Source organism: Acomys russatus, chromosome 31 (assembly GCF_903995435.1).
Source record: "Acomys russatus chromosome 31, mAcoRus1.1, whole genome shotgun sequence".
Classification (NCBI taxonomy): domain Eukaryota; kingdom Metazoa; phylum Chordata; class Mammalia; order Rodentia; family Muridae; genus Acomys; species Acomys russatus.
Genome location: NC_067167.1, coordinates 5,551,241 through 5,578,557, shown reverse-complemented (window position 1 = coordinate 5,578,557; position 27,317 = coordinate 5,551,241). Strand labels below are relative to the sequence as shown.

The 27,317-nt window shown below is 36.8% G+C and overlaps 1 pseudogene; it reads left to right on the top strand.

The window, feature by feature from the left end:
• The first annotated feature begins 4,620 nt into the window (after window positions 1-4,620).
• LOC127212666 (vomeronasal type-2 receptor 116-like) lies at window positions 4,621-25,816 on the top strand (annotated as a pseudogene).
• Window positions 25,817-27,317: the final 1,501 nt, after the last annotated feature.

Genomic DNA, 27,317 nt, shown 5'->3' with positions numbered 1-27,317 from the left:
AGAATGCCAGGCACTGTATACCAGGATGGAGATATGCTGATCTGTGCTTCTTATTGATGCATGCATGTCTAGCATGATCACACATTTAGGGTCCTGACATCAAAGCCACTCTATAAAACAGTAGGGACATTAGCTATTTATTTTTTTTACCTTAATGTAGTTAAAATTTTAGGTTTTTTGAGAACCCAGTAATGTTATATAAGCATGTTTTTATTTTAATCTCAAGTGCAGAATAAGTGGCTTGCACATAAAAACACACTATGATTTGACTTGTACAGGGGCATGGTTTTTCCAGCTGCAGATAGCTTCTGTAAGTGAATAAGTTCCAGAGTCTTAAGAGGTGAAGGAAAGTGGATGCTTTCCATTCTGCTGCTCTCCCTGATGCTCCTGTTTCTTTTGTTGCTTTCCCTGGTTGTTGTCTTCTGCTTGCTGGATTGCTGAATTGCTGGATTGCTGGTTGCTGGTTGCTGGTTGCTGATTGCTGGTTGCTGGTTGGAGATACTCTCAAGATGAAGATTGAACTTGCTCCAGGCTACTCAACACCCCTAATCAGTAGAGAATCACCTAACATCTCACCTATGTCCCCTTTCCTCTCCAGCACTATTCCTAGTGTTGGGATGTTGGAAAGGACTGGGGTAGAGAAGGACTGTGGGAAATAGAACCCACTAAAGTAGGCAAAAATATGATCACAAGTGACACCCAGCTGAGAGTGTTGGTGGAATGAGAACTCTGATTTCTAAAGTCATAGAAAAAGCAGCAGGGAAAGAAGGGATTAATATTCTGTTTCAAGATGTTGGCAGTAAATTTATTGTGGCTGCTGTTATTGGGTTCTCCCCCAATTTGCTTCCAGGAGGGATTTTTATTTCCTCTTCCTCCTCTTCCTCTTCTTCATTCTCCTCCTCTTCCTCCTCCTTCTCCTCCACCTTCTTTGCTTCCTTTTCTTCCTCTTTCTGCTTATACTCAAATTCTTCTTCTTCTTCTTCTTCTTCTTCTTCTTCTTCTTCTTCTTCTTCTTCTTCTTCTTCTTCTTCTGCTTCTTCTTCCTCTTCTCTTTTTCTGCCTATACTCTGTCTCAAAAGTGGTTGGGGGCATAGCTGAGCAATTAAAATATTGTGGGTAGAAATAAAGGAATATAAGAAACAAAAAGTGGATGATATGAAAAGGTGAAAAGTATCACTATATTGTCTCATTTTTGAAAGGTTTGCAGAGGTAACTATGCAACTGGAAAAAATGTAGGTAGAAATGGAAACACTTGTGGAGTGAGTAGCACTGGGTAAGGAAGAAATAAAAGGCTCAGACCATATAATTTAGCAGAAGAAAAGAGGGAAGCAAACCAGGGTAGAAGGCAGATAGCAGCCCTGACCAGCACCACACACTTTCATTACAAGTCCTGGTATCCCCTGGGTGGATCATGTGCTACAGGAAAGAGGTGGGTAAGGAGAGTGACAGGGTTAAAAACAACAGCCAGTTTAAAGAGAAGGAGTTAATATTAAGGCAACTCCCTTCCAGATTAGGGGTGGTCGGGGATTACAAAATCACCATCTGTCTTTGTAGTAAATATACAGCACATGCCTGAGAATGAGATTATAAGACAATGTCACTTGATGGCTTTAAGACTTTGGGATAAAATTGAGGAATCCAGGAAAAGTTCTACTTCATTTACAAGACTGTATAATACTCTTGGGAAGATTTCACATATATCTTTCAAAGATTGGTTTCACCTGTAAAAAAAAAAAAAAAAACAAACAGTAAAATCAGACACTGATGTGTGTTTTGTGTTGATAGAGACTTTGAATTTGAGACTTAAATGCTGGATGTAAAAGAGTTATTAGATTATTAAAGACACAGGCATTTCCAATGGGGAAATAAATAAGAGACACACTTGATATGGTCTCTCACAAATATCATGTCAATATTATAGTACAAACTAGAGGTAGAGGTCTCAGATATCCAAGAACCTGATCCTTTATTTTTGGAAATTTCTGCCAGTTACAGAAAATGTGACCAAGCCACTAAACGCCTCAGATATCAAAACATCCAGTGTGTTAACTCTGAGAAGTTGGGGGCCTTCTGCCACAAAACAAGGCACAAGTGATCAAGACATTTCTAGTGTAATGAGTTTCTGAAAAGAATGCCTAGGCTTCCAAGGAGTTTATAGACTCTGTGGCAAGGGACACCATTGGAGCACTGAGTGCAGATACAAAAGACATTTTTTTTTTCCTTTCAGTAAGTGGGTTGGAGGAGGATGTTAGGTAAAAACTCCTGCAGGATAAATACTAGTCATTTTTCTATAGTCATTCAAGAGGTAATAAGAATATTAAAAACTGCAAGTGAGTATTGCTAATCACATGCACACTACTGAAGTCAGTATTGGCCTAGATTTGCCCGTGGTAACATCTTGTTCTATCCCCCATAATTCCATTTTGCAAATTAACCACTGGCATTTGTGGCCCTTTGCATTCATGGACAGTAGGAATCTTCCTGGGAGGAAGTAGATTAATTTTTCAAGGATTCATTGCACTCCCAGGTAATAAAAATGCATATTTAAATGTACCACATTTTCTTTATCCATTCTTCCATTGAGGGACACTTAGGCTGTTTCCATATTCTGGCTACTATGAATAAGGCAGCTATGAATATGGTTGAGCATATGTCCCTGTTGTGTGGTAGAACATTTTCTGGATATATTCCAAGGAGTGGAATAGCTGGATCTTGAGGAAGCCCTATTCCCAGTTTTATGAGAAAGCACCAGATAGATTTCCAAAGTGGTTGTACTAGTTTGCATCCCCACCAGCAATGAAGGAGCGTTCCTCTCTCTCTCTCCACATCCTCGCCAACATGTGGTATCACTTGAGTTTTTTTATCTTAGCCATTCTGATGCGTGTAAGATGAAATCTATTAAAAACAAAGAATTCCCGAAATCTGTGGACAAATGGATTGAACTAGAAATTATCATAATGAGTGAGTTCACCCAGAAGCAGAAAGAGACAAATGGTATATACTCACTTACATCTGGACACTAGCCCAAGGGGCATGTCACATGAAAGTCTTCACTTACCAGGAAAGTGGGACAGAGAGGAGGACATCCTGTTGGGACCCTAGATGAAAGAAGCATGGGAGGATGGCAAAGTAGAAAGATCCAGAGGGTCCTAGAAACCTACAAGAAGAACATTATTATAGGCAGATTTGGGCCCAGGGGTCCTGCTCAAAGTATGGCACCAGCCAAGGACAATACAGGCCATAAACTTCAAACCCCTACCCAGATTTTAGCCAATGGACAGGACATTCTCCACAGTTGAGTGGAGAGTGGGGTCTGACTTTCACATGTACTCTGGTGCCTCATATTTGACCATGTCCCCTGGACGGGGAGACCTGGTGGCACTCAGAGGAAGGATAGCAGGCTACCAAGAAGAGACTTGATACCCTATGAGCATATACAGGGGGAAGAAGTCCCCCTCAGTCACAGTCATAGAGGAGGGTAGTAAGGGAGAAATGGGAGGGAAGGAGGAGGAATGGGATAATACAAGAGATGGGATAACCATTAAGGTGTAATATGAATAAATTAATACAAAAGAAAAAAATGCATATTTAAAAGAAGAAATTGAAAGTATAGCCTATGTAAAAAAAGAGAGAGAGAATCAAATTACTATATGGGATAGGCTTGTTCAGCTGCTATTGCTTCCCTACAAAAAGAGCAAAGCCATACAAGTAGAAAGAACTGGAGAGTTAACAATTAACAGAAAATGTGTGTTCTGGCAGTGGTAAACAAAGACCAAAGTTAAAATATCAGGTGAACTGTGTAGAAATAGGTTTGGGGGACACAGAAGTTGACATGACCATCATTTCCAGACAATCTTGGAGTTCAGAATGTCCTGTTTAGAAGATTTATAAACAGTTTATAGGAATTGAAAAATTATCTCAAATAAAAAATCTGTGGGACAAGATTCTCAAAGAGAGAAATTAAGACCTTATGTGGCTGACATACCCTGGAATTTAAGGGGAAGGGATCTCTTACAATGGAGTACTAACAATAATCCTAAAATCCTAGAGACACCTCATGAAAAAATTAGGTGGGATAGGATAGATGATCCTGTTGAAGGTATTAATATGTATCATCAGAAACTACTATAGGCTGTGCCCATTGTCCAAACACAAGACATCACAGGTATGGAGTTTCCAAATTTATGAGAGGCTACTGCTAAAATATAATTGTCCTACTCTTTAAATGATTGACTGACAAGCCTATATGGGTAGAGAAATATCCCAGAATTAAGAAAAATTACAGGCACTGAGCAGCTGATACAAGAACAGCTCCAGGAGCAACATACAGAAGAGTCTACCAGCCCATGAAATTCCCCTGTGTTTGTTTTTTAAAAATCAGAAAAATGAAGAAGGTTAAAAGATTTAAGAATGCTGAACAAAGCAATTCAACCAATGGGTCACGAATAGACTGGAATTCTTTTATATTTAGTATTAACTAAGTCACTGTCTATGATAGTAGTTGATTTAAAATATTGGTTTTTTAAACATACTCTTGCAGGGTTAGGTAAAGGTTTGCTTTCTCATTACCTGCTTATAATAATAGTGGTCCAGTAAATAGCTATTTAGCAAAACTCAATAATGGATTCTACCACTGGTGAGTACAATCAGGTACAGAGTCCTAGGAAGAGTAATCTTAATGTGTGGTAGGATCACATTCAACCAAAAAGTGATTGGTTATGTTCATATGATTTCATGAGATTACTACATTTTTTAAGTCATCAGGCAATGTAAATCTTCATCAATGAGGCATCACAGTGATTTTCACATGACTTCAATGGACACTGTATATATGATCTGATCCTCACTATATTGGACACTGTGGAGCATTGGGCTCTATGTACAGAGGGGAGACCATTGACAAGTGAGACTTTTCAGAGTTAAATTTGACTCTCAGGAACTGTCCACTCGCATCATATCAAAGATGCCTGTGCCAATGGCTTATGGACAATATTACACATTCCTGTTGGTCCCTATGGCTTTCCTATTTGTGGTCTTGGATGACATAATAGTACCAAAGACATAGAGGATGGTCCTCAAACATATTTATCCAGCATATATTTGTCATTTGTATAGAGACATCAGCTGTGAAGCTTGAGTGTTAAATTTTTTGACGATTTCTCAAGGGGATTCGAGGAAGCTGACTTGGAATGAATAGGTAGTGGAATCCTCTGTCTTCAACACTTATAAACCCACAGAAAGCATCACTCATTCAACTCCTGCATCTGTGACACTGACATCTTTGCATTTTTTCATTTGTGCTCAAAGAAATATTTACAATGAACATGTTGACTTCTTTTTTTTCTTGACAATAATGCCTTTTATGGTCCTCTGCAATTTGGTTAACCCAAAATGTTGGGTCTCTCACACAGATGATGTATAACAAGGTAGAGACATGGTGATCAGTGTGTTCTTACCCCTTTACACCTACTAAACTTCTCCCACACACAGAAGGGGAAGGTGACATAGACATTGGTCAAAGGTACGTATCTTCAGAGTGTTCCTCCTAGCCTTACTTTTCAGGATGAACACTAGTCTATCTCATCTCTGCCTTCTCAGCAGTACTCCTTTCCAATGTTTTAACGGTTTTTCATTTTCATCTATTGTCTTCTATTTTTACAGATGAGCTCAAAGGCTGTCTCTACCCAGTTATAGCACATCTGTCTTTCTGACAGGTGCCATTCAGTGGTGCAAATGATGTAAATTAGAAACATAGCTTGAGGCATGTGCATAGTTTAGCACTATGAGGTGACAATTAAATGTACCTTCTACAAAAGGAGGTCCACTGAATTCTTCTTCTCTGAACTTCCTAATATCTGTACAGAGTGGCTGATATTGTATCTCGGCCACATTTCTTGTGAGACCACCTCCTATATTTAGTTTTTTCAAACTTTTTTGGAGATGGCTATTTCCTTATAGGTGTGCCCCTTTACATTGGTTTTACACGACATCCTGCGGACTTAAGCAGACAGGTGTGATATTTACATTCCCTCCAGAATCTGACTGTCACAGGTACAGTAACATCCTTTTGGCTACTAGCAATGTCACCACCGAAATCAAATAACTGATTAACACAAAGAAGATACAGACTTGCACAAAGTTTGCACAGGTCGATTCTGCTTCTGTGAGCAACAAAAAATGACACTGGAAGCAGATATTGCACCTCCTGTAAGACTCTGATGTGACAGGTGTTGCTTTTGTCTGCTATGCAGACTCATAAAGAGAGATGTAAGAGAGACGCATGGGAGAATAGCAAAATAAAGGGATCCAGAGGGTCCTAGAAACCTACAGGTAGAACATTATGATAGGCAGATTTGGGCCCGGGGTCCCGCTCAAACTAAGGCACCAGCCAAGGACAATACAGGCGGTAAACTTTAAACCCCTACTCAGATCTAGCCAATGGTCAGAACATTCTCCACAGTTGAGTGGAGAGTGGGATATGACTTTCTCACGTACTCTGGTGCCTCACATTTGACCATGTCCCCTGGAGGGGGAGACCTGGTGGCACTCAGAGGAAGGACAGCAGGTTATCAAGAAGAGACTTGATACCCTATGAGCATGTACAGGGGGAGGTAATCCCCCTCAGTAACAGTCATAGGGAAGGGGACTAATGGGAAAACGGGAGGGAGGGAGGAATGGGAGGATACAAGGGATGGGATAAACATTGAGATGTATCAAGAATAAATTAATAAAAAAAGAAGAAAAAAGAAGAGAAAAAAAAGAGATGTAAGAAAGAAAAGATGAGTGTCAGGCTTAGACTCTATCCCTTCTTCCCACAACACCTATTTTCTGATATTTTGTATTCTCTTAACATTCTCATGTTAGCCTCTTTTTCACTATCTGTAACTCAGCCAGTGGCATATGCATGCCCTTGTCACTGTATTACTCAGCTTTTCTCACTACAGCAGTTCCTGCTCATTTCCAGAATTTAAGGGAATGCAGTTCTCCAGGACTTTGATTTTTAGGACTTTCTAATGTGAATCCACTGATAATTTGATCAGAAGTGGCATGTGTGCAGTTTGGTAATAATGTAGCTTCCCAGTGTTTAAGACAAAGCAAATCTGCTTGCTCTGAAGTTGAGATGTATTAACCCCATGCATAAAGTTACAAAAATTTTATCTGATTTGGTGCATGGGTCAATAATAAATTTGTATGTTGAGGGAATGTATGGTGATTTGCTGTGCGAACAATAATGTGATGATGTCAAACTATACAGAATTCAAACTATATAGAATTCAAACTATATAGAATTTACCATTTTAAGCAATAAGCATTTGACAAAATTTGCAATTGCAATTTATATCAGTCATGCTTTCTATAAACCCATGGCATGCCCCTAGTGACAGCATTACTAAATATGCATGGCACCTTGCCTTCAAGTTGTGTTTACATTTTTCTGATTTGAGGAAGCCCATATCTTCTTGGTGATTATGTGTAAAGTATTTTACTTATTTTTACAATTGATTATACATGTAAATATCATATTAGGAATATATTCTTGCACGATTGGTTCATTCTATTTCTTTATGTTTATTTGTAAGTGATATCTTACACATTTGTTTTCGATGGTTATAGAAATAATTGTGTTTGTTTCTTTTAAGTACTTTGTGTATGGTGTGCTTAGGTAAGAAAAAAGGCATGTAGTTATAGATTTTCCTGGCTTAGTATATGGTGGCTGTAGGTTTTCCCCTAAGATGTATGAGTCCAATCAGATCTCTATCTGCTTTTTATGCATCCAAATGAGCCTACAGTTTTGCAAAAATTTTGCTCAATTTTTTTTTTATTTTTGATAAACTATTTAGAAAGGTTTGTATTTATTTTGTATCAAATATGTCTATAAACCCTGAACTTTTTATGGGTAAGTCATTTACTTTTAGCCTTCAGTGAACAGTGTTCAATCTCTCTCTTTGTGTGTGTGTGTGTGTGTGTGTGTGTGTGTGTTATGAGGACAACCTTACATGTTTTCCTGACCTCTACCTTCTTTGAGACATTGTTTTTCCCCTCTACTGTGTGTGCTAGATAGCTAGCCAGTCAGCTTCTCATGTGTCTCTCTTGCATCTACATGTAAAAATGTTGGGATACAAAAGCCAGCTATAATATCCAGCATTTTGTTGATTCCAGGTATTCAAACTCAGGGCCTAGTACACATGCTGCAAACATTTACTCACTGAACTGTGTCCTTAGCCTGTTTTAATTTTTAATTCATTTCCATGTCCAAGGCTTCCCATATAGCCACCCTACTCATATACAGGTTGAAATCTCATGAACTTACCCCAATTCTATGTCAGCATGTGTATTGGTGTCATCATAGCTTTGGTCATGTTTAAGCAGCTGGAAAGTTCAAAATCTGGTCCAGGATTAGAACTTTACCAGCTGAGCCATCTCCCAATGACAATTATCTTTTAAATATTGCCACAGACTTGTGTGAGCTTCATAAATAATAAATGATATTTCTTTGTTATACTAATTACTAATTTGTTTTACTAACATTACTTTTTACAATACTGCACTTGCTACCATGTACTGTGATCACGTTCACACCAATACACTCTCATCCTCCTTCCCACTCGCACTGAGCATCATTCCTTTCTCACCACTGTTCCCACTATCATCCCATTTGTCTTCCAGAGACATTTCTCTATCATCTCTCAAATCACTCCCTCCTTTTTCACCTCCTAGAATTATCCCCTCATATGCTGATGGCTCCTATTATTATTTTGAATAAATTTAATAACGTTCATAAGTCATTTATTTCTAAATCTATTCAGTTCTGCTTGAAACGTGACATTTCACTCCTTAAGACCCATGTGAAAAAAAAATCCCTTGCAATCCTTTTGTAATTTTCCCTTTTCATTTTGCATTTGATAATTATATTTGTATTATAAAAATTTTCTCACTGCAAACAGAGGAAGATACTTAAATTTATCTCTACAACAACATAATTGTGTCTATTTTTTTTAATTTTTTAAAAATTTTTTATTTTTATTTTTATTTTTTTTATTTTTAAACCTAATGAAATTAAAGATTGCTTTCATAAAATAAATTTATTCATTCATGTCTTCTAATGTGTGTTTTATTGCTCTTTCTAAAAATTAAATTTATTATTTTTTGCCTTTTTAAAAATATATCATGTATTTTCTTTAATTAACACTATATTTTTAGTATCTCTCTGTGCGGTGTGTGTGTGTGAGGTGTGTGTGTGTGTGTGTGTGTATGTGTGTGTATGTGTGTGTGTGCATGTGTGTTTTTTTTATCCAACTGAGGGTGCTTGTTTGTCAGTGCATAAAGAACTGTGTGTATGCCTGTGAGTGTGTGATTGGAAGTACATTTGTGAATTCCATGTGACTGTGTATGAATATGGATGAATGTGTGTGTGTCTATCAATGTGTACATGTTTGTGAGCATGTGTGGCAGTGTGTGTTTGAAAATGCATATGAGTGAGTGTGAGTATGCGTGCGTGACGAAGTGTAGAGTACCAGAATGTGCGTGTGAAGTTCCAAGAGGAATCTGGGCATTGTTCTTTACTCCACATATTTTTTGGTACAGAACCTTTTTCTTGTTCACCATGTACCCCAAGATGGCAGGCCCATGGTCCTGTGGAATTCCCTTATATCTCTGCCCATTATTTCAAAAGTTGATTGGGATATCAACTCTTTACTACCATGTCCTAGGGCCAGGTATTCACGTCCTCACGTGTGTGTGTGGCCACCATTTGCCCTCTCACTCTCCTTCCCAGTTCACATCCACAGTCTGGCAGCTTGATCTGCTTCAGATTTACTTTATTGCCTATTGCTTTTTTTATTTATAAGGTATAATAACAGGATCTTAGTCTTTCTGTCATTTTAAATTCAATACTTCATCGTGACATTCAGAAGTCATGTAGGGCAATTCTTTCCTTCAACATTTTTCTCAAGAGATTTCTCCTCTGGGGTCCTTGTAACTACATGTGAGCGTTGATCTAATTTCCATTTTAATCTAATATAATTTATCTGTATATCTTGACTTATATAACTTATTTTTGCACTTAATAAAATTGTTCTTGCATGTGACTTAACAATTTGAGTTTGGAGCATATCTGAAAAAGGCTCTGTACCAAAAAAAAAAAAAAAAAAAAAAAAAAAAAAAAAAAAGGTTTGGAGTAAAGAACTGATGATATCTTCAGATAGACTCTCTATGACTGAGCAAAGAAATCTCTCCCATGATAACGTTGTGAATTCTGCATCACGTAAACGTTCCTCAGTAGCAGATGACAGACTTCTATTTATTCATTCATGCTTCTGTGATTTTAAGATTTTGCTGTGTATTGTGTGTGGACATTTCTCCAAAGGCCCAACTACACAATGTTGACATATAAGTCTATATTAATGCTGTTTTAAACTTCTTCAGTTATATTCTTTAAAACATTTTAGATTTATCCTGTAACTTCCTTTCCATGATGTTTCTTATTTCAGGAGTTCATTTTCTACTGGTATAAGATGCTTCTTTATGTAGATGGGGATCTTGGTGGTTGGTCAAGGCTCAGTGGTAGGCCCTATGTCCATGAGCATAGTGACAGCACTAAATGGAGTCAGTAAAGGTAGCCAGTGTTTTAACTGCTGTACCATCTCTACAACCACAATATAAAGGTTTTGTTCTATAGTGTTTAAGATGTTTGTTCCCCCTTTAAGGTAGTTCATTGTATAAAAATTTGTTAGCACAAACTAAAACAGAATGAGTTCTAGACGTAGAAGTTTGTGAAATGTATATTAATTTCTTTGATGTCATCTGTTCTCTGGAACAATGAACCTCACGTTTCACATGTATTGTTATTGCCCTAGATGTTTCTGGAAAGGTCAGAATTGCTGAGAAACCCACACTCAGACTTTATATGTATGTAGGGCCAATTTTGGGTGATATTTTTCCCAAGCACTTCCTTTTATCCTTTTACAAATATGAGACACTTGCATATCTTTCAGATGAACTTCAGAATTCTTTCACGCAAATGCAGTATTAGGGACTGCATTTGAAAATTAAATATTTGTCAAATTAAATATAAACTAAATTATAAAAATCAAAGGAAATTTTTTCTTCTAGACTTCACTGGTATTTGAACTCATAGACAGGACTAGGTGTCATCATATTTAATACATACATATGGTAAAACTGATCAGCTTCAATGCTAAATATTTTTTACAAGAGCAAGGAAAATTGCCCATGGCTTCACTGAGAAAAATCTATACCACTCCCTTGCTTTCATTAACTGCTCATAAATGCTTTGGAAGCTTATATTTTATAATTTTAAATTAATGCATATATTTCAATGCATAAAGGTTGACAAAACACAACCAAATAATTAGAATAAAGTGAAAAATAGTGAAGTAAACAGTACAAAGGTCCAATGAAATTCCACCAATTAGTGATTTGTCATTTGATTATCATGAATTTGATACACTTGAATTTGGGAGTTCAATATTAACTGATAAAGATAGAAAAGAAATCATTAAACATGGCTTCACGAAACAGGGATGGGATTCAGAAGCCAGTGAAATTCGTCTGTGGGGAACATGATAATAAACCAGTTTTTGTGTTTCCCATTAAACAAATATTTCAAGGAAACTCTCACTATCCAAAGTAAGCTGACACACAGAGAAATATAGTATAGTTCAGTACAATGAAACAAAACACAATGAATTTAAATGATAAAATTAAAACAAAAAGTTATAGTAGACAAAAATTGATAGAAAAGAGAGGCCAGAAACCTCAATATTCACTGCTTTATTTTAATAGTTCCAGACCTACAAGGCATTGACAATTGCAAACATGGACAAAGATATAGAAATAAACTTCCATTTGTCCTTTAATTATGCCATATTTTTAAGTCTTATTCATGTCTGGATGTTCATAAAAAGTATAACTCATTATCTGGAACCACAAAAAATATATTTTTTACTTTTACAAATAGACAGTCCAAGTTAAAACATGTGATTATCATATAGTCACTGCCTGCTTTATGAATGGAGCATACACGTTCTGCTTTATCATCACACATGAAATAGATAAAGAAAGTGCTCTAATACATAAAAGGCATAAGTACCTGTAGGAGCTATTAAACATGATCACAACAAGTACTACCGACATCTGAAACATCTCATGTTATAAAATGATCAAATAACAAAATATAGTTCGAACATGTGCTTTGTAATTGGAAGGGTCCATTGAGTGCATGACAGTTACTGTACTTGATTGAAGACAATGGTAATTGAAGAATAATTGTAATGATTCCTTTGTCCTCTATACAGGATCGGCTCCAACAGCTACCAACTTGTGATGGTTTTGATCTTTGCCGTTGAGGATATAAACAGGAACCCCCTTTTCTTACCCAACATGACTCTGGGATATGGTATTTACACTGCCAGGCCAAGTCAAGACCAAACAATGCTGAGTATCCTTGTTTGGCTTACAGGGCAGAATAAAGAGATCCTGATCTATACCTGTAGAAGAGAGAAGAATTCTGTGGCTGTAATCACAGGAACAACATGGGAAATTTCTTCTCTAATAGGCATGTTTCTGGGTCTTTAAAAATATCCACAGGTGAGATTGTATGAATGGGAAGGAAGAAAAAAATTCTGTTTCCAAAATTTGAGTATCAAAAAAAAAAAAAGCATAGAGGGAGAATACTTCACTTGTGTATGATTCAAAATTGTAGTCTTGGGCTGGATAATGTCCCAAGAGTCAGGATTGCCTTATTTGCAATAAGGAGGTCAGGAGTTTGGAAGCCAGCATTACATATATTCACAATAACAGGACAGAGACAGATTGATTCCTGTGATTTCCTCTCTTCTACCCAGGCCAAAAAATCATGAACTCCAGGGTTGTAGAGATATCCTACCTCAAGGAAAATATGCAGATGAAAGTACAGGATCTATGATTTCATCTGCTAGCCTTCTCATGCACACATATTTATATGCATTGTACATGCATCAGCACACATGCTTTTTGTGGACACAGACAAACACACTCAACTGACCAACCAACCAACTAACCAACCAACCAACTAATCTTTTAAAATAGATACTCTCTAAGGCTACCTAGTCTGAGATGTATTGGTACATACACATTTCTTCTGTTTGAAATATGTATAAAGGTCATGGGAAACCTACAAGTGTTTATGACAGAAGTGAATATATCAACTCATTCCTTAGAATGTAGTCAAAATGTTGGATCCGAATTTAAATAAATATTTGACATTCTAAAAGTTGAGCTTTTTGTTCACACTCATTAAGTCAATGATTTCTGGAAACTCCTTCATGTCATTCCCTGTTCTTTTCCTTCAGCTGTCATTTGGAACTTTTGAATCAAATATGAATGACCCTATGATGTTTCCTTCTTTATATCAGATGGCTTCCAAGGACTCTTCTCTGGCCTTAGGCATGGTCACATTGATTGTCCATTTCCAGTGGAATTGGGTGGGGCTGGTCATCTCAGATGATGAGAAAGATGTTAACTTTGTCTCATACTTGATGCCAGAAATGGAAAGAAACACAATCTGTGTAGCCTTCATAAAAATTATCCCAGTAAACATAATGTTGATTGTGATGAACAATGATATCTACAGTGAAGAAATTGTGAGTAACTCAGCAAAAGTTATTATCATTTATGGTAATACTGACACTTCTTTAGGGGTGTTCTTTAGAAGATGGGAGTTTATCCTTCCATGGAGAATCTGGGTCACCACTTCACAATGGGAAGTCAGTACTGCTATGAGACATTTTATTCTTGACTCGTTTCATGGGACCATCATCTTTTCACAACACCATGGTGAGATTTCTGCCTTTACAGACTTTGTAAAGACAGTGACCCCCTCCAAATATGCAGAAGACATTTTCCTTGCAAGATTGTGGGAGCTTTATTTTAGTTGCTCAATAACTACAGCTTCCTGTAAACCATTAAAAAATTGTTCCTCTAAAGATACCTTAGATTTGTTACCCTGGTACCACTTTGAGACAGCCATGAGTGATGGAAGTTACCATATATACAATTCTGTGTATGCTGTGGCTCACACTCTCCACAAGATGCTTATGCAAAAAGTAGACATGCAAGGAATAGAAAATGAACAAAGAATGAAACTTCCTCCCTGGAAGGTAATAGAATTTTCTTTGGATCCTTTAGAGACTCACCAAGGTAACTTTTGAAAATGGCTGCATGGGTGATCTAGACCAGTACTTTGGAATTTTTTTCATAGGGAAATTTTCTAAATAGACCCTAAGGAAAACATAGACCTGGCTTGAAATCATACTCAAGATACCAATGCAATGCAGGTAAACACTCAAGAACGAAGGTATAGACTTATGTTTAAAAGGCTGTCAGTAACTATTTTAAGGCTGTCAACTATAAAACCATAATCTCTACCCATGAAGTTTTAAAATATGAACAAGTAGTACTTTGACATGGTAAGATCCCAAAGGCTGTACAGTACCATCAAATAAAATAAACTTAAGCATCTCATCAGCTACAGACACAGTCTAAGATTTGTTTCTTTTTGCTGTGATAAAGTATAAATATGTGGACAAAATCCACAAGTCAGAAAGGGATTATTTGATGCACAATACCAGGTTACAGTCCACCAATAGTAGGAAATTAAGGTGGCAGGATTTTGAGGCCGCTAGCCATGTCAACATGCAGGGAGCAATGAGTGTGCTATTATTTAACTGGCTCATGCCAATATATTAAGTCCAGTCCCTGCTGAAAGTCAGGGTGGGTCTTCATGTCTCAGTCACTCCAAGTTATGAATTTTCTCATAAAGTTGCTCAGAGTCCAGTTATATCCAGACAATTCTCTGAGACCCCTTAACACATGTCATTCTAGAATGTGTCATGTTCAAAATTAAGACTAACTTTCTAAATGTTTGGTGATTAGTACTGAAAAACATTAGATTGAATAAAAAAACTGAAATTCATCTGAATATTCTGTTCACATACTATTTGGCAGCTTTGATGTTAAATCAATATAAGCATACTTTTTTCCCATTTAATACCTGTAATGATATTTTATTTTGGGGTTGGGATTAATGAAAATCTTAAGGTGGGATTATTCATTTTTTTTTATCTTAACAAAAAGCAAGTCTATCATAAATCATGCATCTGTCTTAGCTGAACCGCATCCTGAAAAACATTGAATTCATTAATCCCAGTGGAGACCCAATAACTTTGAATCCTTCTGAAAAATTGCATGAAACTTATGACATTCTGAACTTCTGGAATTTCCCACAAGGTCTTGGATACAAAGTGAAAATAGGAACATTTTCTTCATATTTTCCACCTGGTCAACAATTGTCATTGTCTGAGGACAGGATACAGTGGAGCACAGGAGAGAAACAGGTGAGTAGAATCTAACACTTCTCTTTACAGTACATAAAAATGTAAAGTAATCTTTTGTTGTGATTCATGCCTCCTCCTAAACTCTTATATGTCCTTATTTTCCTAATTTCCTCAGACACCCATCTCTGTATGCAGTGAAAGTTGTGGTCCTGGATTCAGAAAGACTGTTCAAGAAGGCAAGGCTGTATGCTGTTTTGATTGCAGCCTTTGCCCAGAAAATGAAATTTCTAATGGAACAGGCAAGTATCTACATCTCAGATAAGGCACCCATGTCTGTTTTTCACCCATCTGAAGAAGTAGAAATAATTCTCAAGAGAATTGCACAGACTATATTCTTCAGGCTTTCTTTCATAATTAATAGTTATAATCAACAACATAACTGCATGTGATAGCCCAAATTTATGGCTTTAAATGATTACAATCCATATTATATCCAGGTAACACATTTTTATAATGTAAAAAGAGTGTAAGACTCATTTCTTCTAGAGAATTTTAGATACAGAACCTACACACACGTATCTATGTTCTATATCTTATGAGATGTATTAACATCACATTGAAACCATCGATCATGATTAGATTTTCAGTGTCCAGAACTATTTCTGAAATAGATCAGATATTGATAGAAAGTAGATTTGTTTTAAGAAATTCAGGTGCTGGAGAGATGACTTAGTAAATAAGAGAACTGGTTATTGTTTTCTAGGACCTGGTTTTGGCACACGGCACTAAGATGGCTTGCAATGGTCTGTAAAACTAGGTCAAGAGGATGTAACACCCCATTTGACAATGTGGAAAATGTATGTAAATATTGTGAGGTCCTATATGCAGGCAAAAATGCTCAAAGTGCTTGTACAAGTTTGCACTTACACCAGCAATGGAGGAGTGTTCCCTTTCTCCACATCCTCACTAACATGTGTTTTCACTGGAGTTTATATTTCAAGATCTGTATAGAATTGTGTAGTATTTTGATATGGGTTGCATTAAGTCTGTAGATTGCTTTTAGTAAGATGGCCAATTTTACTGTTGATCCTCCTGATCCATGAGCATGGAAGATCTTTCCATCTTATAATGTCTTCTTAATTTCTTTTCTTCAGAGACGTGAAGATTTTTGATACAAGTTTTTCACTGGCTTGCTTAGTTACACCAAGATACTTTATATTATTTGTGGCCATTTTTAAGGGTGTACTTTCCCTAATTTCTTTCTCAGCTCATTTGTCATTTGTATACAAGAGGGTGACTGATTTTTTGGGTTGATATTGTGTCCAGCCACTTTTCTGAAGGTGTTTATCAACTTTAGGAGTATTATGGTTTAATTTTGGGGGTCACTTATGTACACTATTATATGCAAATAGAAGTAATTTGACTTCCTCCTTTCCGATGTGGATCCCCTTGGTCTCCTTTTGTTGTCTTATTGCTCTAGGTAGAATTTCAAGTACTGTATTGAAGAGATATGGAGAGAATAGGCAGCCTTTTCCAGTCCCTGATTCTTGTGGAATTTCTTTGTGTTAATCTCCATTTAATTTCATGTTCTCTATTGGCTTTCTGTATATTGCTTTTATAATACTTAGGCAAGTGCCTTCTGTCCCTGATTTTGCCAAGACTTTAAACATGAAAGGGAGTTGGAGGTTTTCAGCATCTAAGGATGTTGATTTTCTCTTTCTTCCATAGGTTCTTTGAATTGTTTTCTTTGTTTATAATTTCTTGATTTCAGCCCCAAGTTTGATTATTTCCTCCCATCTACTCCTCTTTGGTGCATCTGACTCTTTTTTCTAGGCTTCTCAATGTGTACTAAAGTTGTTTGTGTAAGATATGTCCAATCTCTTTTTGAAGGCTTTTAGTGGTATGAACTTTCCTCTTACCACTGCTTTCATTGTGTCCCATAAGTTTTGGGTAGATTGTTCCTTCATTTTCATGGAATTCGAGGAAGATCCAAATTTCTCTCTTCATTTCTGCCATGATCAAGTTGTCACTGAGTAGAGATTTGTTCAGTTTCCATGTGTGTGTAGGTTTTTTGTTCTTTCTGTTGTTGTTGAAGTCCAGCTTTAATCCATGGTGTTTGATAGAACAGAAGGTATTATCCCAATCTTCTTGGATATATGGAGGCTTTCTTTGTGACCTAGTTTATGATCAATTTTGGAGAAGGTTCCATGAGGTGCCAAGAAGGTATATATTTTTTGTTGTGGTTTAGGTGAAAAGTTCTGTAGATATCTGGTTAGCCCATTTGATTCATGATATCTGTTACTGTCATTATTTCTCAATTTTACTTTTGTTTCATTGACCTATCCTTTGGTGAGAGGGGGTGGTGACATCTATCACCATTAATGTGTGTCAATCAATGTGTGGTTCAATCTTTATTGAGGTTTCTTTCACAACTATAAGTACTTTTGTATTTGCAGCACTGATGTTTAAAATTGTGATGTCATCTTGGTAGAGTTTTTTTTTTATGAGTATGAAGCATCTTTACTCATCTCTTTTGATTAATTTTGGCTGAAATTCTATTTTATTATATATTAGAGTGGCTACTTCAGCTTGCTTCTTGTGTCCATTTTCTTGGAAGAATTTCTTCTAGCCCTTTACTCCCAGGTAATGTCTATCTTTGAGGTTGAGGTGCATTTCTTATATGCAACAGAATTTTGGGTGCTGTTTATGCATCCATTCTATTAGTCTGTGTCTCTTTATTGAAAAGTTGAGACCCCTGATATTGAGAGAAATTAATGACCATTGTCTGTTAAGTTCTTTTATTTGATGTTGCTTAAGATAATGTGCTTGCGTGGTTGTCTAATTTTTGTTTAGCTAAAGTTTAATTATCTGTTTCCTGTGTTTTCCATGCCAGGCCATTGAGTGCAACTTGTAGTCTAGTGGCTATAGGTTGAGAGCCTTTACCTGTGTGGATAAGGGAACACTTCGTGGACCATCCAGGTGACTGGAGGTCAGATTCATCTATGTTCCACTCTCTGGTGTCTTATCTCATCAAGCATGTTTTGTCACCCACAGTTCAGTCTGAGACATACTGGGTAGGTACTGCAAGCAGGCAGGTGTGTGGCTAGACAATGGAAAACCACACTTCTACCCAGAAAATTTCTATGGATTGGCTGGGTGACTTGAGGTCAGATGCACTCTGTGTTGTCTCTTATCAGCAGAAAGATGCAGAAACTGGTGTTCTGAGGCACACAGATCAGTCTAGGACACTGGTCACTGTTTGATGTGCCCTGATGTGTGGCTAGACTCTGGAGACAGCATGCATGCTATCAGGGACTGGGGCATTTTTCTGTGGGTTAGCCATATGACTTGAGTCCAGACCTACCTATGTTCCACACCATGTAGTCTGCTCTCACCTAGGAAACACCAGCACCGGTGTTTTATAGCTCTTACTTCGGCCCTTCAGTTGCTGTGCAGTCACTGCTGTCATTTATTAATGATAAAATTTCTGGAGGCTTTTGACATTGTAGATGAAGTAAATCAATGTATTAATGGCAAAATACAAGCCCACATCTAACATTACACTGATAAACATTATATATAAACCATATCAACTTAAGAGCAAGAAACATGTCTTCACTATGATTGATATTTTTATGCCGTAGTACTTGCAGTCTTAGCTAAGGAACTAAGGCAATGGAGCAGGTAAGGGGAATATGGTATGGAAAGGAGGAAGTCAACGTATTTTTACTTACATATGATGTCAGAGTTCTGTGCATAAAAGTCCCTAAATTTCCCACAAGAAAACTTCTATAGCTGATAAACAGATTCAGCAATGTAATAGAACACAATTTTAACGCAGAAAAAACAGTCTTTTTATATACCACTAACAAACAAATGAAACAAATCTGGACAGCAATGCCATTATTCTTAAAAAAAAAAAAAACTTAACAGTAAATCAAGTCATGGAGTAGAAACACTAGTACGCTGAAAGCTTTTAGACACTGAAGAAATAATGTAAAAAAACATACTTGAAGATATAAAGAACTACTCCATTCATTGTGAAAATGGTTATTATATTGGGTAAGGTTATATTGCTATAAAAATGTTAAAATAGTAACTAAAAGGAGAAATGGTTTGTTTTAGGTTTCAGCTCTGAGCATAACCTCCTCCATTGCCTAGGGAAGTAAAGGCAGAAATGGAATTCAGAAAACTAAGGACAGGAACTCACGAAGAAAGCCATAGAAGAATATTGCTTACAGGATTGTTCCACATATCTTTTTAAGAATTATTTCTTGAACCAGTCTAGAACTCCTTAGGGGTGGCACCACTAAGAGTGAACTGCCATGTCTCATGTCAATAATTAATCAAGAATAAGCATCATAGGCTTATCCAAAGGGCAACCTTATGGAGTTTTTTTTCCTTTTAATTAAGATATTTCTAGATTTGTGTCAAGTTGAGAAAAACCAATCCAAAATAGCTCTCATCAAAGGCAATACAACCCAAAGAATTTATATCTTATTACAAGTACACATTCTTACCTTTGTTAATTGCCTTTTTGCTCACAAGCATCAGGCAAATAAAATATCCTACATGTCCTTCACCTGTTAAATGTATAATGAAATTGTATACATATACACAATATAGAATAATTCAACTGTAGAAATGAAATTATGAAGTTTCCATTGAAATGGATGGAAATGAACATAAAGGTTGAGTGACATACTACAGATCCAAAAATAAAAATGACACAGCTTCTCACTCTCATATTTTGAAATCTTTGAAACTAGTTGTGTTTTTTGATTTGTAATATCCATAGAACTGAGGAAATTAGGGAGAGTCCATGAGGAGGTAGATTTCAAGAAATAAAGTTAAGAATACTATTGCATATATTAATATGCTATGAATACAAATACTCATCTATTAAGCTGAGAAAGAAAATAATTAAAAAAGAAGGAATGGGTGAGTGGAGTAAAATTGATGAGAAGGGTAGTAAGAATTATGAGGTGAGATAAATTATACTAAAACCTTTCACAATGCCATTAGGAAACACACACCTGTAGAAGCTTCATACAGCATGTGTTACAGACCTAGGAAGATTTTTCTGTTAAGTCACCCTGTACAGAGAGACATTGCCTTTTTGATTCACTACAGGCTACAAAATGAAAAGTCACGCTCCTGTTATGTGCTATCTTGTGTCACTGTGTTGCTAAGTGAAGTCGTATAGAAATCCATAAACATTACATGTAATTTCTCTTGTTCTTTCTCACTCTTACAAACCTGATGGTACCATCCTATTGTCGCTGCAGACACCATATGACTCATGAGACATGGAGAAAGTGGGGCTGTAGAGATTGCTCAGCAGGTAAGAGCACTGGCTGCTCTTTCAGAAGTATTGGGTTCAATTCCCAGCAACCACATGGTGGCTCAAAACCATATGAACTAGGATCCGATGCCCTCCTCTGGTGTGCATGAAGACAGTGTACTCATATACATAAAATGAATAAATATTGTAAAAATAAAAAGACATGGAGAAAGCAATCGGCAAAAGGCCTGGAATCTTTCTGTTAATGACTAGCACACATAGGGATAAAAGGATTCTATGCACAATACTGGGGATAAAACTTATCAAAAGTCTTGCTGTGGGGGTACCAGTTTCATGTTTGATGAAGACTCCAACATGAAAAGGAGCTCATTAAGATACAGGCTGTTCTAAAAGTGGTAAAAACACACAATCCCACATTCAATTTCCTTAAGCTCGGTGTGAAAAGTATTCAAAGGCATCAGGAACTTCATAAAACTGATGAGATATGCTATAACCCTCCCTATAAAATATACATAAGCAGGAAGGAATACAGAGAAAAAAAATTAAAACAAGTGAGGCTCCCTAGAAGAAGAAAATATAATCCAAGATCTGTGAGACATTAACAAACCTGTGAGGGTGCCTGAGACACTATGTAACCTGAGAGTCTTTCTGTACATTATGCTATGAGCTCTAGCTTTCCAGATTTTGTGAGCCATCACCCCGTTTGGGTAGGTGGTAATGATGGAGGTCTTTGAGTGAATTCTTAGTCATTTTTCAAGTTCTGCTTTTGCAAGACAAGTTATAGAATATAAAATTTAATTTGGAGGCTCATTGTTTCAGAGGGTGGATGAGACCATGACCATCATGATGGGAAGCAGGGCAGTCCATTTTCTGGCACAGTATTCTAGCCAGTATAGAGAAATTACATTTTGTCCCCATAAAGTATAGGCAGGAAAGAAATAGAAAGAGAACAAGAGAAGGGGGATAAAAACAGAATAAAGACAGAGAAGGAGAGAAACAGAGACAGAACCTCAGAAACGGAGAAGAGAAAGAGAGAGAGAGAGAGAAAGAGAGAGAGAGAGAGAGAGAGAGAGAGAGAGAGAGAGAGAAAGAGAGAGAGAGAGAGAGACAGAGACAGAGACAGAGACAGAGAGACAGAGACACAGAGAGAGACAGAGACAGAGAGACAGAGGCAGAAACAGAGAGACAGAGAGAGACACACAGAGAGAGATCATCTTTTGAAAAGTCGAAGACCACCATTGTGCGATCCCCTGAACCCAAATATTTTCACCAGCTGAACACTAATTATTCATATATATGAGCATGCTGAGGCCATTCTCACTCAAACTACCATAATCCATTTCTTCTTCCATGAGTTATAACTCCTATAAATGACCTGAGTAAAACTCATTGGTTCACCAACATTTATTTTGCTGTTATCCCTATCTTGGTCTCCTATAGGTTCCTATGTTAGGGCAAGTAGCTTATTCAAATCTCTCAGAATAGTTTTACATTACACTTACCTATCTTTGAAATGACTGAGCTGAATTACTGGCCTTGGAATATAGTCTCATTGCTATTTAATAGTTATTGGAGTAGCTAACCACTATCTGATTACATTTATATCCCACACCAAATGGGGAATTTTTATCTGGTATCATTATCTTGGCAAAAATGCCTATCTGGCTAGGTCCTAGGAGAAAGTGTAAATACATAATTTTTTTCTCAATGGACATAGTAATAAATTTCTTTCACAAGTTGCTAACTTTATCCTCATAGATTAGTGTAGTATTCAACCCTCAATGGAAGTGTTTCTTTTTCAGAAAATAAAAGTTAATAAAAAGACCTAAAATAGGTCAGTGAACAGAGAAGAAAAATCTGTCAAGACACATGAAACACAATCCCCTAACACCATATCTCAGAGGTCATCACTGAAGAGTGAGCAAATTGATTGTAAAGGACAGAAGTAGGGGAAGGTTGCAGAAAAAAAATTATTTTCCAGTTCTGACTGTAGTGCTGCACAAGTGGACTCAAACCAATTGTGATTGCAAGCACAAGACCTGAACAAGGAAAAAACAGGCAAACTCCCTTAATGGATGGGATATTGAATCATGAATTCCCATGCCTACATGAGGAGTAAATGTTGTTGAAGTTGGAGTCAGTTTTGGGCAGGGGGTCATGTGGCTTCTGAGAAACTATCAGTGTTACAGTTGTTTCAATATCCAAGTACATTCCGGCAGCATTAAGTACACTCAGTGTAGACACAGGTAGTTGGGGAAAAGCTTTGGGGAGTATATGGAAAGAATTGTGTGTGGAAAAAAATAGGGAATAGAGTTGATCAAAACACACTGTGTTTCTGAAATTGAATAAGAATAAATAAATTGAATTATCTTTGGAATATAGAGATAACTTTCTTGAGAAAATGTTTTATTCTGCAAGTTTGCAGTCTGTGTTTGTTTACCCATCTCTCATATTAAAAGCCAGAAATTCTTGCATAGTCATTTAACAAAAATATTGAAAGACACACACCTATATGAAATGCTTATGTTCCTGACCTCTCCTTTAAAAGATCAGCATTCTTCACAGTGGAGGAAATGAGAATATTGTGAGATTGTGGATAACTCCAAGGAAACATCAATATTTTTTCCTTTTGAAATAAATCAGGGCTGATACACATGTGACTATAATACCCAGCCAGGAAAAGTATCAGCATGGATATGGAAAAGAAAGAGGTTACATACATCTACCATTATTTAAGAAGCTGTTAATATTTGCAAGCTACTGGTAAAAACTGAATCATTTTTCTTCAACGGTGTGACTTGTACTATATACACTACACTCAACAGAAGGCTCCAAACTCATGAGTAGTTGAGATAAACTGAATTCTCTAAACTTTAATAAAACACTTTGGAAATACAATAAAATCTCAGAAACAATATTCCCTATTATACTTTTAATAAATAGTTTGTGAGCCAGGTGAGATGGTTCATGCATTTTTTCCCAGCACTTTGGAGGCAGAGGCAGGCAGATTGCTGTGAATTCAAGGCCAGCCTGCTATACAAAGTGGAGCCCAGGATAGCTAGAGCTACCCACAGAAACCCTGTCTCAAAAAACCAAACAAATAAATAAATAAATAAAAAGTAAAGAAAAGGAAAAAAAAGAAATAGTTTATGTTATGATTCTGGCTATATTTACTAACAGATTATCTAGAGCCTTAGTGTTATTTGGCTAATGAAATCTGCCTTTGTTCTTTTTCCAAGGTTACTGCTAACATAATTTTTCAAGATGATACATTTGGTAAGAGGATATCCTAATTGAGGAATGGCCTCCTTCAGATTGCTTGTATATGTTTGTGAAGCATTTTATGAATTTCTAATTGATGTAGGCTCTCTTCCCACTATGGGCTGTACCACATATATCATGCTGTACTATTCTCATTCTTGGCCTCCTCTATCATTAGTTATTTATTGTTTACATATAGGTATATACATTCTCATTTTTGAATATAACTTGATTAGTCAATAAAACGTCAATTGTTTGTATGTTTTTAGGGATATCCATTTGGCACTGGACAAATAATTTATTTGCTGTTCTCAGTGGAAGACCACATATGTAGTTTTAATGAACTTTTTATTATCTGGTATGATGGTGGTCACTCCAAGAGCAAACGACACCCGGATAAATATCCCAATAGCAAATATAAGAACAATGATTATCCCTTCTCAAAATAACTTAGTTTGTATTCAGTTGAAAAACAATATTATCAAAGAGATAATGTTGTAAAAGCATAAACTTGCATGCTTGTTAAATGTTGGTGCATTTAAACTCATTGGTTGGAGTGATATGTTTTTTACCATATTCTGAGGGCTTGAGCTTATCTCTTGTGCCAAGTGAAAAAAAATAATACTGCCCAACAGATACAGAATCTCCTGTTTTCAGAAACCATGAATATTTAATATTTTAGACAAAAGAGTATCAAATATTTCCACTTGTGAAATCTCCATCCTAAATTACCATAGCATACCAAACACACAATATGAGTCAATATGTGATATTAATTTGGAGATAAGTAAAGTCATGTCTTGAATGCACATGGAAAATGGAAAAATATTCTATTTATTTGATACTAAAGACTAAGTAATAATAACTGGGCAAAAATCTTCGAACCAGTAGCTTATGGCTTACTACATTCAACGTTAAGAAAAAAACCAAGCTTGCCAATGGGCTACTTTCAATGGTGGGGTATGTAAGAAGTGATAAAAAAAACCACTGAATTTGTGCGGATACCTCATTGCATTTCTTGCCAGATATGGATCAATGTTTGAAGTGTCCAGATGATCAGTATGCCAACCCAGAGAGAACCTACTGCATCCAAAAAGCTGTGACATTTCTGGCTTATAACAATCCCTTGGGGATGACACTGGCAACCATGGCCCTGTGGTTTTCTTCACTCAGTACACTTGTCCTTGTGGTTTTTGTGAAGCACCAAAAGACACCTGTTGTGAAGGCTAATAACAGTACACTCAGCTATATCTTGCTCATCTCCCTCACCTTCTGCTTTCTTTGCTCCTTGCTCTTCATTGGCAAACCCAACACAGCAACCTGCATCCTGCAACAGACCATGTTTGGAGTTGTTTTCACAGTGGCAGTATCTACTGTACTTGCCAAAACCATTACAGTGGTAGTGGCCTTTAAGGCCACAGTCCCAGGAAGAAGGATGAGGTGGTTGCTTATATCAGGAAGACTCAAATTTATCATTCCCTTCTGTACGCTTATACAAGTTATCATCTGTGGAATCTGGCTGGGTATATCCCCTCCCTTTGTGGACACAGATGCACACTCTGAACATGGTAAGATCATCATTGTGTGCAATAAGGGTTCAGTCACAGCCTTCTACTGTGTCTTAGGTTTCCTGGGGGCTCTGTCCATAGGGAGCTTCATTGTAGCATTTTTGGCCAGGAACCTGCCTGACACCTTCAATGAAGCCAAGTTTCTGACATTCAGCATGTTGGTGTTCTGTAGTGTCTGGATCACTTTCCTCCCTGTCTATCACAGCACTAAGGGGAAGGCCATGGTGGCTGTGGAGGTATTCTCCATCTTAGCATCCTGTACAGGGCTGCTAGGTTGTATCTTTATTCCCAAGTGCTATATTATTCTCTTGAGACCTGATAAGAACTCATTTAAAGTAGAGAGATAGGTAGAGAGAGAGAGAGAGAGAGAGAGAGAGAGAGAGAGAGAGAGAGAGAGAGAGAGAGAGAGAGAATGAGAGTTGAAATAAGCGATTTTATAATACCTCATGCTACATATTTTAGGATTTGGAGTGTATAAACAGATGTTTGCCGGTACAATTACTGCACAACATAATATATCCTGCTAGGATGATTGACTGGTTAGATATTCAGTCTTTGTGTAACTTTGGAAAGTTGTATGTCCAGGACAAAGTTATCTAGAACCATCTTAACCTTCTAATCTGCCAGCTATAACTTATCTCTGGAAGTATGTGACCTCAAGATAAATACTCTCACAATGCACAAAATTATCTTTGTTTCATCAAACCAAAGATGAAGGATAATATAAGAAACCATCAGATGCTAGTCATAGCAGAATGTCACAACCCCTCCAGTGGAGTGTGCGTGACAAATGTTACTGCACAACCCGAGGCTATGACGCCTGCCCAAGGAGAGCCTCCTGAAATGGGTCTGATGGTCCTGCCAAGAATAACTGATTGCAGCCCCCCTTTTTCTTACTCACTTATTTTGGAATATTCTGCCTTTGTTTTTTCCTCTACTCTCACATCAGAACTTTCCAAACATGACTCTGTTGCTATGAAATGCCCTAACTTGGGACTGCAGCCAAGGGTCATTCAGGGCCAGAGTTTACTACCGAGTTCTGCTCCACTTGTTAATACAAACAAGGCTAATGATTAATCATTAGTTAATAGTTTTTATTTTGAATTACAAATAAGGTGTTTAAGAAAGCTCCAGATAGTGACACTCAGATAAAAAGAAGAGGTAAGAAAAAATTGTCTTGACACACAGAAATTTGGCATAATGAGAGAATACTAACCTTTGATAAAGAAGACACACACATACTGACACCAAGCTAATGACTTAAGAATGGTGACTCAAGATTGATGAAATTGTTACTTTGCATCTTGTATTTTGAATGGTATGAAAAAATATAACCATAAAAATACTCCCCGTTTCAAAAAATTTGTATAAAAATCTAGCTTGTTTGCCTGCAAAATACACTCAGATTTAAACTCTCCCCTGGGTTTGTCTGCTAGTCACTTTGCCTATCTTTGTCCACTGATGCTTTGAGAACTCCTACTCCCAAGGACCTGTACCCAACTGAGATGGTCCATGTCAGCATAGATTCCCAAAGTTTCCTGTAGTTTGGCCACATGATTTTTCCAGAAATGAATTTTGAAAAAAATATTTATTTGTGGATTCATTCATTCTTAACTAGGAAAACTACATGAAAGTATCATAATATTGAAGCATATTATTTGGTGGAACCTAGGCTCTCAGGTAATGGTCACTCATTCATAGCAACAACAAAATATATTTAAGATAAAAGGTATTTCTTTGTTTCTCTTCTTTGTTTGTAATATCTGCAACTGAGAAAAAAATCTAAGTTGATGTTTCTTTACAATCTGAACAAGTAACCATAATCATAGGAGTTGACTACTCCAGATT